This window comes from Vitis riparia, unplaced genomic scaffold (genome assembly GCF_004353265.1).
Source record: "Vitis riparia cultivar Riparia Gloire de Montpellier isolate 1030 unplaced genomic scaffold, EGFV_Vit.rip_1.0 scaffold699_pilon_pilon, whole genome shotgun sequence".
Taxonomy (NCBI): Eukaryota; Viridiplantae; Streptophyta; class Magnoliopsida; order Vitales; family Vitaceae; genus Vitis; species Vitis riparia.
In genome coordinates, this window is record NW_023269738.1 from 60,399 (window position 1) to 75,522 (window position 15,124).

A 15,124-nucleotide genomic window follows, 5' to 3' on the forward strand; every position below is an offset into this window, starting at 1 on the left:
TTGAAACCCCATGAGGTTTGGTATAAATATACTCGACTACCGTTGATTTCAAATTTCATCAATTAGCACACTTATAAATTTATTCCGTTTAAAAATTTTATTTTTTTAAGAGATTTCAAATAAAAATATTTTAGTTAGGAGTGTTTAACAATTCACTAAAATCTAAATTTTATTATTTAAAAAATAAAATTTATATATATAATACACTTATAGAGGTGCTAATTGATGAAATTTGAAATCTACGGTGGCTTAATGTACTTACACTAAACCTGAAAGGTTTCAATAAAATTAACTCTAAGTCAAAATAGTTAACTTATTCTTAATTTCAAATCCTTTTTATGATATTTGCCTACATTTATAACTCATTTTTTATGATAAATATTTTATGATTGTATTTGTATTTACGATGCTTTAAATATGAATATTTAACAAATAAATCTATTGTTTAAGATTAGTGAAAATATAATTATTAGTTAAAATTAATAAGGATAAATATGTCAATTTGACAATTTAGAATAAATCTTAAATTAACTTTACTAAATAATCTTAATACTTAAAGTAAAAAATAATTAATAAGTTTTAAATTTACAACTTAAGAATCATTTAACTTAAAACTAACTTAAATCATTAAGTAATAAGTTTTACCATACACCCACTTAAACATAGCTTTTAAATGAATTATTTAATCAAAAGACAAATATTAAAATATAAAAAATAAAAATAAAAATAAGGGAACATGCACAATGCAAATAGGCATATCATAAAGTCTTTCACATGATTTTATTCCTTTTTTTGTTCACCTTTTTAGAAAACAATTTTAAAAACTGTGCTGACAAGGAGCCTTTGTAAGAATTTGATACAGCTCCTGCTGTTTCTGAAAGGTTGCTCTTCATCTCTGAAATTTTTGATGCCATGTGCTCTTTGTATTTCGAAACTGAATCAACCAAAGCATAGAGTTCCCAAGCACATATCTGAATTTCTTCCTCATTTTGCTTGATTGCTTCCTGCAACTTCAATTTGGACGTCTTCATGACAACATCAAAGTCTAGTCAGAATCCCTTGAATTTTTCAATATTATTCACATTAATCAAGAACAATTATAGAGCCAGGTAGGAATTTTTAGCTCTGAAAAGGGAAACCAACTTATGTTAAAATAAGTTTCTTTCAGGTTTACGAGATCCACCCTGGCAATATTGATATCCTTAACTAACTATTTAAGACAAGAAGAACAAAATTATACCTCCAGAACATCTGCCACTTCTCTTTCCACAATATCTACATTATGGGTTTCTATCTCAACATCCTCCACCAACTTCTTAGCTTCCATTGCACATCTGGAGGTGTAGTTTTGTGTTTCCTTCTTCAAAAATTTAATTGAGCTTCCACCTGACAAATTGATCATTCATCCCTGGTTAACCTCATACAACAACAGCCCAAAAAGTATTCATTCTGATTCCTTGTCAAAAATCAACCAGAAGATAAATATCCATGAACGAAAAACAATTAGATTAAACAATGTGTAACCCAATAATTTATGTTGCAAAATCAAGTTAAACATCAGATCCATCAGAAACAAAGAGTGATTCTGTGATGGATGATACTATTCAATGCTTATTAATAAAATCACATTATTAGAAAGACTCTACTCAATAGCTCTTGACACTAATAAAGGAGTTCTTTAATAATGGAATAACCTTACATGGCATAGTTATGCAAGCATTGTTTAAGCTAATGTCAAATATAGTCAAAGCCTTAACAATAATTTCCAATCAGCAAGTTGGAAAATTACTTGCTAAAAAATATACTTGGAAAAAGAATCAAACGTAGTCAATCCTTTGTAGGGACTAATTATCATCCAAAAATAATTTTTCTTAAGTGTTTTATAGGCCATCAAAGCTAATTTGAAAATTTGGGGCCTGACAACCTATGTGCAATAACAATTGACGTCTCCAGCAGATTTTTTTTTTTTTTTTATCCAAAACAAATCATTCATTGATATGAATTTAATTACAAACCAAGGATGAGAAACCCTTTCAAAATATAAAGGATGATTAAAAATTGAGGAAAAATCTAACAAAAGTAACAAGATAGCTACACTAATCAAGGACGATACAAGAACTTGTACAAAATATAGCAACAATGTATACTTGAAGGGGGTAAAACATTCCTTACAAAAGAGTCCATTTGCATGGCTCCACATTTAGCCAATCAATCTGCAACCTGATTCACTAAATGAGGGGACCAATAGAAGGAAAACCCAAGCTGCTAGCTAGATCTAGGGTTTTAGGGAGCTACATGTCATACATCCCAAGACATGTGATGGGGAAAGCCTTTCAAAGTATATTAAAAAAGGAAAGGAAGGCACAAATAAACTTTAAGTGGGATTAGTATTAGTTGGAATAAAATTAGAATTAGTATTTATTGGAATCAAATTAGGAATAGCTAAATAATTTAGAGGAGACTTAGAGTCATATTAGGTTATATTAGAATCCTAGTAGGCTTTGGATTTCTTAGAGAGGCCTAAGAATAAAGCTAATTGATGTAAATCAAAGTAATGAATTAATAATTAATAATATTACGTTTTCTTGCATACTTTGCAATTTTCAATGGTAAGACTCTTGATTTTCTTCTAGGTGAGACTCTTAGAAGGCTTTAGTGAGACTCAAAAGGTTTCTATCTCTTCTTCTCTGTATCTTCTTTCTCAATGTTTTTCCATTTTATTTTTCTTTACCATAAACTTTATCCCTTGTTCCTCTCCTTAAACCCTAAAAAATAAAAACGGTAGCCCACTTATTTGATTGTAGGCAACCATCATAGGGTTGTTCTACATCAATATGTCCAATAATTTAATCATCCCTTTTAAACCAATTTGAAAATACCGCCTATTGTCAACTAAATTATACTAAAGCATATTTGGGTCACTTTTCTAAAGCACATGTCTGGTTTCCAAAAGTGGACACAATTCTAGAATTATGCATTTGGAATACATGCATCTAGGGCATCCTGAAGATATGTGCATTATGGAAATGAACACGTATTCCTATTTCTTATTCTTTCTTCTTCTCCCTCTTCCCTATGTTTGTTATTCATCATATCTTCACATCACCTAGGTACCATATCAAAACCATACAACAAGCTGGCCCTTGATCAGCATCCATCTGACCCTGATCAATGGACTTCAGAAACAATGGCATGCACCCTAGATGGATATTATTGGACATTTAACTTCCAAGTCCTCTAGACCAATCTGACATAACTATCATAGCACACTTTTTGGGTCACCCTTTGTATTAGTTCAAAGGAACATTACAACCTAAGCTATCCATTAATGCCAAAAAGCTGTAATGTGGGTAATTCATGCTATGCTCATATACAATAATTGTTTTTAGCAATGGATACAAAATAGATGTCTATTTAGAGCATCCAAAAGCTAAGATTTCATCTACAACCAGAAGAGTACAACCCCTAAAGCTGAATGGATACAAAATGCCCATGATTGTCCCTTAATAATAACCCCCAACCCACAACCGGCTTAGATTTCCCAAAAAGCAACCTTCCCAGGAAGTGTTTCTAGAAGGAATAACAAACTTATCTCTCAACTTATCCCCTTCATCACCCATGTAGTTTTAAAAGGCGCAAGGCGCACCTCAGACGCAAAAGTCTCTTATAGCTTAAGCGCAAGGCGCAACATAAGGTGTGCGCCTGAGTGAAGTGAAATGTGACCTAGAATACACATCAATTTTGTAAAATATGATTCAAAATCTAATTCGATAAAAAAAAAAAAAAATTTAAGATTTGAAACATTTAAAACAAGCATTCAATAAAAAAGTAATGAAATTATATACATTTCAGTATATAATTAGAAATTTCAAAAATAAAAGTGTTTACAAAGGAAGAGTAAAGCTGATAAGGCACACTTTTTCAATAAGGCACATATCTTGGCAAGCAAGTGCTATAACTTGGGAGTGGTGGTGCCTTGAGCCTAGGTGTACTTAAAGCACGTCTTTTAAAACTATGATCACCCATTAGACAGATGGTTAGACTAGGCAGCTCTTGTTATCAAATTTTGAGTGACAATTGCTTGTGTAACTGACACCATTTGCCATTTGTACCAAATTTTAGATTGACCATCAGGTGGTACTATACTCCTTTCCAATTATTTTCTCTCCCATATTTCATTTGAGTCATTCTGGAATTTAGTAGTATTCTATCCCAATGGAATTTCTAGGAACAACATTTTTCTGTCAAAATTTGAATACATCTAAATTATCACCTTTTTGAATTCTAATTGTAGTCCAATCAATTTAACCGCAGTAATTGATTTTCGAAGAAATTTTCCTATTGTGCATTCAACTACTAACAATTCAAGAAAACATTTTTTCTTTTTTTTGGATAGGTAAATCACAATTAAAAAAACAAATTAAACAAAGGGGAAAGGAAGATTCCAAACAATTTTGTCTTTTAGATTGCAAAGAAAATACCAGAGAAGCTTACGATTACAACTTTAGTTTTCCTGGAGTGGCATCCATGCATGCAATATAATGACCATGCAATTGTATATGCTATTGCTGGTACTTTAGAAATGGTATTGCTAACAAAGTTAGACCACTAGGTAAAGAAGACCTGCTTTGATTTGTTATATAGATAGATGGATAGATGGATACAGAGATAGATAGATAGATAGATAGATAGATAGAGAGAGAGAGAGAGAGAGAGAGAGAGAGAGAGAGTTTGGTCTTTTCTGAGAGCAGCAAAAAGAGGTTGAGTTAATTTGTACTTCAGTTAATTGCATATTCAATAGGGGACCATTGGCTCCAACTATGTGCACGCCCCCTCCATCTGTATCCCTATGTATGTGTGTCTGAGAATTTATGGGTATGTCATTCTTTCCAAAATTTTTATGTGCTGCGGAGTTCTTCTTTCTTGTAACATGATCAATCTTGTTATTTGTACCAAAGATATTCAAGAATGTCTTTGAGAATTTTATGAGTAGAGGATTCATCATCCTCTCCAAAATTTTTGTCTTCTGGAGTTAATCTGTATCTAACATCACCAATACTTTTACCCTTCTTTAAAATTTTTAGGAAGACAAAGTGAAAATCTGGCTGCTCCTGTTGACACCCTAAAAGCATATAAAAAAGGCATAGTTTTTTATTCTCCGTGAGAGGTATATAAATGCATAGCTGCTGAACAAGAAAAATGAGTTCTAATTCACTTACTTCATCACTACTGGATTGAAGTGCAGCAAGACGATTTCTTTTTGCTTCAATTTTAGCGGCATTTTCAACTGATTGTTGCTGAAGAGAAATCAACTCTTCCAACTTTGACATAGAGCTTTTATTTATGTCATCAGCAAAGGAGTCAAGTGCAGGCTTAAGCGTTGATTTGTAATCGATTCCCAAAACCTCAGCAGGCGAAGACCCTTTGGCATTCAACACATACTGCAAACCATTTCCTAACTTTAACCTGGAAACCATCCAAGAGAAAATACTTCAATCACAATAGATTGTAGTTTAATACGTTGAAAGAGTTGCATGAGGTGGCATGCTAATTTGTCAATTCAAAGATGCTCCTGAAAATTAAGTATTTAGTGTTGCCTCTTCATGACTATTAGTTTACTTCAAAAAGTTAAATAGAACATGGTCCAAAGGGAAACAATAGGCTCCTAAGGCAAGGCTCAGGAGGCAAAGGGTTGGGTGGGTATGGGAAGGTTCCAAGTTGAAATTCATATACTAAGAGAGAGAGAGAGAGGGGGGTGAGGGGAGGCTACCTCAAAAAAAGAGGTTGCTAAGGGCAACTGTATCACCTATCTCTGTCTAAATAAATGATTAGAATTGTGAGGATGGAAGTGTTAAATGGAGATTTTTTTTTTAAAAGCCAAATCGAGAATGAACGTTAACTAACCTTAAAAACCTTTTTATTTTTCTTACTTTGACAAAGCTCCAGAATGGTTAGCTCAAAAGGTTACAGAAGATGAACAAACATGAAATCATAAACCAATACAAAAGCTGTAATGCACCCAAAAGATAAATGCAGGTAAGGCAAATTACAACTCAGAAACTACCCATTGTTGGTGTTGAATCACAACCCCAAGTAAACAAATGAAGTTTGAGTTGGCTACTCGGAAATAATACATGTGACTCAAGAAGACATAAGCCATTGAATGGTTCAGCAACTACATTCATCTGGTCTGAATTTTTGTCTACTGAAATTTTATTTTTTTGTTAGGTAAATTTTTTTGTCCCTATTGGGATTTGAACCTGAAACTTCCACAAACCCTCCCAACCCTTTACCTCTTGAGCCAGGCCTCAAGGGCATGTTCACTGGAATAATTTAAGCAGAGAACAGCAACTGGATCCTTCTTAGGAATCACGGACTAGTCATGCTATAACTACAAAGCCAGATCCTATGTTCTCACTGAAGTTATACTAAAATGTTGTATATGTTAATGTGTTTGCTAAGAACAGGAAAATATTTCATCACCCATAAATGACAGACAAGTCAAAACGAAAAAAAAAAAATCTTGTAATCTAAATTGGGAATGTAACTGATGTTGAAGGGAATTCTGATAAATTCTTGGTAACTAATATCCATAGTAATTCTCCTGAAATTCAGTAGACTAACTCTTCCTATCTTCAAATACCTAGGCATTCCTTTCTAGCTTCTTCTATCTGCCATAATTTATCCACCCAATGAAACAATTTTGAGTAGCAATTACCCTCCCTGACCCATTCCATCCTAGACTCTTCCCTCCCATAATTCCTTCAACCTTATTTTCCTTTTCATTCTAAGATATCAAAATTCTTCCGTCATATGACCCATTCCTCCAATTGTCATTATCGCAGTCTTCCTCTCGCCAGCAATATCAAAAGTTTCTTCCTTGAATACTTCAAAGAAAGCTTTGATTGACTTAAGGCTACACAATAAATCTGTCATTCCCATACTGAGACCTGAATCTCATGCAACATCCATAATAATCTCACCAAATTTTGGGTGCAGCAGCCACATATTATCAATGAAAAAGAGGGTGAGAATTATTTAATTAGGTTAACCTCCATATCATGGAGCCATAATCAAATACTAGCCTTGGTAAGATTCTTTAATGATGTTGCACTCTGTTGAGATCAAGAACCTACCAAACTTCTTCAAACTGGGGTTTCTTGCTTGTTTGACCATGGAAAGGCCTCACTCTACGATAAATCAACTAAACCACAACTTTTGATTAGCTCATCAGTGTTATTCACGCTACTGGGAATTCTAGACAAAATAGCTTTTCCCTAAAAGACCCAATAACATTGAACTCTCCTCAGTGCACCAAGTCAAAAGCTACCCTGAACAGTTACTCAGCTTCTCCCTAAGCTGCAATTGATTTGGTCCATAACCTCAAAATACCTATGGATCTTCCAGATAATTTTCGATCGAATTTTAATTGAACTTAAGACAGATACCACCAAAGGTTCATGCCTTCTAAAGATTTTGAATCCCATAACATTAAGATCCTTTCTAAGATCTCTTGAACATTGGGCCTTCACTAGAGTAGCCATTATACTAATAAGGACAAAGTCTTTCATGGCTATTCTATGAAGGAAAGACCTAGCTAATGTTACTGCATGGGGATTCCCTAGTGAGAACACCGAATTATCAGTCCCAAGTTTTAGCTGACACTCTAGATTTACTGCAGAGGAGGGACATACACCCACATTGATGCCATAATTCATGTCTTCTTCCTAAAGCCAGGAGCATTCTGAGGAATATTAGGACTAGTAATCTACCACTTGAGCACAGATGTAGTTAAGAGAATGAGGTAACTCTTCAAAGCTACAAATTTTCCCGTCCTTTTCACCGGTGTTAACGGCCATCAACTCTGGGCTTTATCAACTGCCACCACCAATGTTTCTTCCCTATAAATTAGCCCCAACCCAGCACTAGCAGCGAGTTAAGTACTCTGAGGTACGAAGATGCCAGAGGACTCATGCAACAACTCTACAAGACCCAGATAAAGTTCCTAAATTTGTGTCTTGCTTCCAGCATTATGTAGGTTTTTTATTTTTTTATTTTATTTTATTTTATATATATATATATATATATATATATATATATATATAGATAAATTCTCCCATAGATTCAGGTATGAAATTGACAGGATTTCATGAATAAACACAACATAAAAGGGAAAAAAAAAAAATCTAAGATTGCCACAGTTGACAAAATGCAAAATTGCAAATGGTAGCCCTAATTCCAAGAATGGTACATAACATGAAGCCAATCCAACAAGAAAGAATTGAAAAATACCTTGAATGTGCCGTAATACTGAACTATGTGCTTATGTTGGAACTGACTAAAAAGAGAGATCTCCTGAACCATTATAAAAGAAATTAGGAAAGAACTCTCACGTATGCAGGCTGGATCAATATGAAATTGCTTTTGGCTGCATAATCTGAGTATGCAATTACTTAGAGGTTAATCAAGATGTATGGAAAATAGATTTAAAGAAGAATTGAACTAATACACGAACAGCACATTTCATCCTTCTAACCTGTTGAAGTTCATCAATGCTTTGCTGCCCGGCCCGTCCTTGATCAGTCAACAATACCTCCTTCACAGCAAAAAAGCGTCCATCACTGCAAGAAAAAGACAAAAAAAAAAAAAAAAAGGTTATTTGATGAAAAGGGTCCCATCTTTTAAATCTAACCCATCACTTTTTTTTTCCCCCTGAGAAATTACTAATTTTTATAAAATATGTAGGGAAAGTTAGGCTTTGGGTTGGTGATGTGGAAAATATATGATTTTGATAACTCAATTTTACGAATTTTAAAATTAATAATGTAATTAGAAAATATTTGGAGAATCATGCACTTTCAGCTTATGTGTATTTTAATGCCAAAAATACCCTTCACCTTGCCAGCTAAGCGTTCCACATCTAAAAATTCAGAAGAGAAAAAACCATCCGAAAAACCACAAAGCCAATATCTCTCTCATATACTGCTTTTCCCATTCTCTCTCCCATTCTCAATCTCAGAAACCCAAAATGCTGTAAAACCTAACCTCTTTCATTTCTGTAACATTCTCGTCTCCCATTTTGTTGATAAACATCAACAGCCCAAAACCTAACTTTCCCAAAAAAAAAGTTATAATGCTGCGGAGGAGAAGAATTTATTAGGTGGATGTGTTGGTAAATGAGAAACGAATCAGAAGGAAGAGACACGGGACTACGGGAGGAAACCGGGAAAGGTGATATCCTTTTTGTTCCCAAATTACTTGATCCAGAAACCCTAATTTCTGAAACGAAGATCAGATCCGGGGAAAATTGGTGATCGGAATCAATGGTGGGTGCATCGAGCTCATGATCTCGCGCACTGGCTGAGCTTGATCCATTGGAAAAGAAGGCTGGGTGATCGAGCGAGTGAGACTGAATTTTTTTGGTTTTGTAGGCCTTCTGATGTGGACGCTGAAGTGGCTAAAGAGAGAGGGCAATTTCGGAATGAAATAACACCTCACAGCAGAGTGCATGAAATCCCTAATTTTTTTGTCATCAGTGTACATTTTTTTTTTTTTGTGCAAAGTTGGATTTCGAAAATGTTATTATTTTGGGATGGACAGCCCAAAGCATAACTTTCCCAAATATGTACTTACTTTTCTCTTTAAAACTTACATCAAAATAATATAAATATTAGAGGATTTTTATATCAAAAATAATTTTTTTTAGTTAAAAATTTATATTTTTTATTTTTTTATTTTTATATAGATTAATTAAAATAAGTTAAATAATTTAAAATAATATATAGAAATAATTTATTAACTTTAATTTTTTTTTATTTTTTTCTTTGTTTTTTCTTGCATTCTCTTTAAATTTTCCTAGGAAGAAAACATTACTAAAAGATCATGTCAAGTACAAGAACTAATCCTTTGATATAAATGAATTAAAGTAGATTTTTTTACACTTTTATTTTATCCTAGGAAGGAATTAATAATAAAAGGTTTAATTTAAAAGAAATAGTTTCATTTTTTTAAAATTAAATTTTATCATAGAAAATTTAAATTTTTATAAATCACTAATCCTATTTTGTCATAAGTGATTACTCAGGTTTCTAATGTTAAATGAATTCAATAGTTTTTAACTGGTTTTTAACTTTTAGATGGTTTAAAAGTTATATTATCAAAAGCACTTAAAAGTGAAATCCCCTGTTTTTCTTTTCACTTTTCAATGATTAGTTATTTTGTCAAATATTCACTTAGTTTCGATTTTCAAACAGCTTTGTTTAAATGCTTAATATAAACAACTTTAACACTTAGCAGCATTCCAATGTCAAGAAAAAAAAAAAAACTTAATGATATTAATCTTTATTTAGGTTTATAATTAAATTTAAATTTATTCAAATATCAGAAAATGGTGAGAGTTAAACATGTAACTTGTAAATATCCACCTCATTCTCATTAATAGACACAAAAAATATTAACATTTCAGCTATGTTCGAAAAAATTGAGGTACAATATAAAAGAAAGAAAATAAAAAGAAAAAAAAATTAAAGTTTTAAAATTATTTTTATATGTTATTTCAAACTCATTTCATATATTTTTCTTCTTTTATATGAATATTAAATAATTTAGAAATATATATATATTTTTATTTGATTTTGTATTTTTCATAATAAAATTAAAAATGAGAAAATAATTTTTAATATATATATATATATATATATATATATATATATATATATATATATATATATATATATATATATATATTAATAATTTTTTAAATCAAACATAGAATAAAAGATTTGAACATGAAAACCACTAAATTCAATATACACTCAACATTTATCAAAAGGGAAAAGATTAACGCTTACTGGGTGATGGCTTTGTACACTCTTTCAAAACTACCACTTCCAAGAAACGTAACCTTTTCCCAAGAACTGTCATGGATCTTCAATTTCCCATTGTCAAGGGTTTTAGTAATAGCAATGATAGGCATGATATTAAATAATCATCATCAAACTCATCATTAAAATTATGTGAAGGTGTATTTGCATAATCATCATCAATGTTGAAATGCATGCATAGTACCTTAAAAATTATAAAGATCCATTAAAACCAAAAAAAAAAAAAAATCTTAGCCCAAAGAAGGATAACAAGGAGTTTATGAAGAAAAGCTAAGAATAAATAAAATTGCAAGGATAATTTCTCACAGTTTTAAATTGCGGAATCCATTTCTTAGTGTTTTTCAAAAACACTTCTACTATACAAAGCATTTTTAATATAAAAAAAATAGATATTTGACAAAAGTTTAAAACACTTTTAAAAAGTTACAAAAATCATTTCTAATGTTTTTCCGAGAAATATTTGATTGATGATCATCCTAAAATCGCTTAAAGAGAAAATAATTCAAATTAAAATACGTTCGAACTTAGGTGGTGTTATAGTCATTAAATAGTGTTAAGTATTAAGTTGTTTGTTTTTATAATATTTTATTTCTATTAAGCAATAAAAAATAAAGAAAAAAATTTATTTCTATTAAACATTAAAAAATAAAGAAAAAACAACATATTATTTTTTCTGTTTAGAAAAAATTAAATATTTTGATTTTTTCTATTCAACAAAAAAAAATTATAACAAGTCATAAAAAAATAAAAACAATAAAAACAATTTAAAGTTTAAAAGCAAAAAAGTTAAAAAAACATACACCTTATTCTCGTTAATAGAAACAAGAAACATAATAAAAAGAGTACATTTGATGGTATTTCTATTCAAAATATTTTTAATGAAAATGTTTATAAAGAATTATTTTTTAAATGAAGTACTTCTTCAAAAATTAATATTACAAGTCATTTTTCAATTATTTAAAGAAGTGTTCTCTAAATCTTACCAAATCTTGTATTTTTCTTCTACCCATAATTCAATACCCATTCAACATAAAGGGGAGAGATTGACGGGTGATGGATTTGTATTCTATCCCAAAACTCCCACGTCCTAGAAGCTCAACCTTTTCCCAGAAGTTATAAATCTTGAATTTCCCGTTCTCATAGATTTTAACAATCGCACTGGGATCTAGCATTGAATTTTCACCTGAATACATGTTGGTAGGCATCGTAATATATAGTGATTTATCTTGTAAGAAGATCTACCAAGAAGTAGACTATTGCAAAACAAACTTTTGAACAGTTACTGGGGGGAGAGTAACACTTGCTGGGTGATGACTTTGTGCATTCTACCAAAACTCCCACTGAAGAGAATTTAAATTGCATAGGATCACATGTTAACATTTAAGCATGCATTTAATAGCAAAAATTCAATTCATTACCTTGGTTCATGCTTTGGGAAGCCATTTCTTCTCCCTTTGATATCCAATAATCTGCTTTCCGGGTACGTGATGGTCCGAGAATGAGGGATCAATGAGCTCTTCCCTTGTCTCCTAAAATTCAGTCCAAAGTGGTGTGTGTGTGTGTGTTTGCCGGGAGTGCTCTCCAAAGAGAAGAAAAGAGAGTAGCTCCTCAAATGCACACACATCTCTCTCTCTCTCTCTCTCTCTCTCTCTCTCTCTCTCTCTCTCTCTCTCACTCTATATATATATATATATATATATATATATATATATATATATATATTACACATTACACACTTTAGTTGGACGACTTGACTTAATGGGCCAGTCAAGTGAATTAGGGTGAGCCCATAAAAAATCAAGCAACAATATGTGTCCAGTCCCATTATGGACCACAATGCAAAAAATAAATTAACACTGATTTATGATATTATCAAATTGATTATGTAAGTCCACACATAAAAATTCCAACAATTCTCCCACTTGGACTACATAATCAAACATCACAACATATACATAATTATAAATCAATGTCCCATAGAATCTCATCAGAAACAAATAATCAAAAGCAATCATATATGCTTCATTGCTTGATTCATAGGGAAATGTACAATAATAGCAATCCTTCCAACAATAACATAGTATTACAATACCAAAAATGGCTCCCACTAACTTAATACAACCTAGGCTTCCAACAACCCCATTTGAGATACTGTTCCTGAAACGCAATTATGGGTAAGCCTTTTGTTAATGGATCCGCCAACATACTTTTTGTAGACATGTGTTCAATATCAATAAGAGATTCTGTCACTTTCTCCTTAACAAAATAGAACTTTACATCAATATGTTTGGAGCGAGAAATACTCCTAGTGTTCTTGGAGAAAGCAACAGCTGCAGAATTATCACAAAATAATTTCAGCGGTCTAGAAATGGAGTCAACAACTCCCAAAGCTGAAATAAAATTCCGCATCCACATAGCATGACAACAAGCCTCATAACATGCTACATACTCTGCCTCCATAGTTGAGGATGCTGTAAGTGTCTGCTTGACACTTTTCCAAGATACAGCTCCTCCTGCCATCATAAAAATATAGCCCGTAGTGGATTTCTTATCATCTATGCAGCCAGCAAAATCAGCATCACAAAACCCAACTACATCAAGTAAGCTGGTGTGCTGATATGTCAACATGAAGTCCTTAGTTCCTTACAAATACCTAAGGACCTTCTTAGCTGCTTTCCAATGTTGACTCCCAGGATTGCTCAAGTACCTTCCCAACATGCCCACAACAAAAGCAATATCAGGGCGTGTACATACTTGAGCATACATAAGGCTGCCCACCACAGATGAATAAGGAATGGTCCTCATTTCCTCTCTCTCATCATCATTTTGAGGACACTGAGCCTTTGAAAATTTATCATCCTTCACAATTGGCGCTTTAGTAGATTTACAGTTGTGCATATTGAACCTCTTCAATATCTTTTCAATATAGGCTCTTTGAGACAATTTAAGCACTCCATTAGCCCTATCACGAAGAATCCTTATGCCCAAAACATAAGAAGCCTCACCAAGATCCTTCATGTCAAAATGGGTTGACAACATGTGCTTTGTCTCAATCAACAAGTCAGGATCATTTGACGCGAGTAGCATATCATTAACATATAAAACAAGAAATGTGTAACTACTCCCACTGACCCTCAAATATATGCATTTGTCAACTGTATTCTCTTTAAAGCCATTTTGAGTGATAATCTTATTAAACTTCAAATACCACTGCCTCGAAGCCTGTTTAAGACCATAAATGGACTTATTGAGCTTGCAAACTAAATCTTTCTTTCCAACTTCTGCAAAACCAGTAGGTTGCTCCATATACACCTCCTCATCCAAATCACCATTCAAGAAAGCTGTCTTGACATCCATCTGATATAGCTCCAAATCAAAATGAGCTACTATGGCCATAATCACTCTAAAAGAGTCTTTGGTCGACACAGGTGAGAAGGTTTCTTTGAAATCAATTCCTTCTCTTTGACTATAACCTTTAACCACAAGTCTAGCTTTATATCTCTCTATTTTCCCGCTAGAATCACGTTTGGTCTTAAAGACCCACTAACACCCAACTGGTTTACAACCATGTGGCAATTCAACCAAGTCCTAAACACCATTCATATACATAGAATTCATTTCATCATCCATGGCTTCTTTCCAAGATATGAATTGAGGACAATGAATTACTTCTTGGTAAGTGACTGGATCAAAAGCATCATAACCATCATACTCATGCTCCTGCAAATAAACCATATAATCATCTGAAATAGTCGGCCTACGAACCCTCTGTGATCTTCTCAAAGGAACCTCATTAACAACAGTATCATCTACAGGAAGGCCAGATTCCACTTGATCACCATGCTCTCCTTGATTAGTGGCTGGCTGTTGGACAATAGGAACATCCACATTTGGAACATGAGATGTAGGAAAAGGAATCACAACATGCTCTTCTCTAAAAGGTATCTCACGAGGCACAAAATTTGGATTAACATTAACTTCATCCTCAAAATATACAACCCTGTCTGATTCAATGATCCTGGTGGTATGAGATGGCCAATAAAATCTAGAACCCCTTGATCCAATGTAATAGCCAACAAAGAAACCACTAATGGTTTTAGGATCAAGTTTCTTTGACTGTGGGTTATAGGGCCTAACCTCAGCCTTACATCCCCAAACATGGAAATGGTGAAGGCTGGGTTTCTTTCCTGACCATAGCTCATAAGGTATCTTAGGCACAGACTTATTGGGCACTTGATTCA

At 32.8% G+C, this 15,124-nt stretch overlaps 1 long non-coding RNA gene across 1 annotated transcript; it reads right to left on the reverse strand.

Moving 5' to 3' along the window:
- Positions 1–987: 987 nt before the first annotated feature.
- Positions 988–8,551, reverse strand: LOC117910292. Its single transcript, XR_004650607.1, has 5 exons — positions 8,537–8,551; positions 8,293–8,355; positions 5,220–5,466; positions 1,241–1,386; positions 988–1,025 (listed from the first exon to the last, which is right to left on the reverse strand). It is a non-coding gene; the product is annotated as an uncharacterized LOC117910292 (long non-coding RNA).
- Between the last annotated feature and the right edge of the window lie 6,573 nt (positions 8,552–15,124).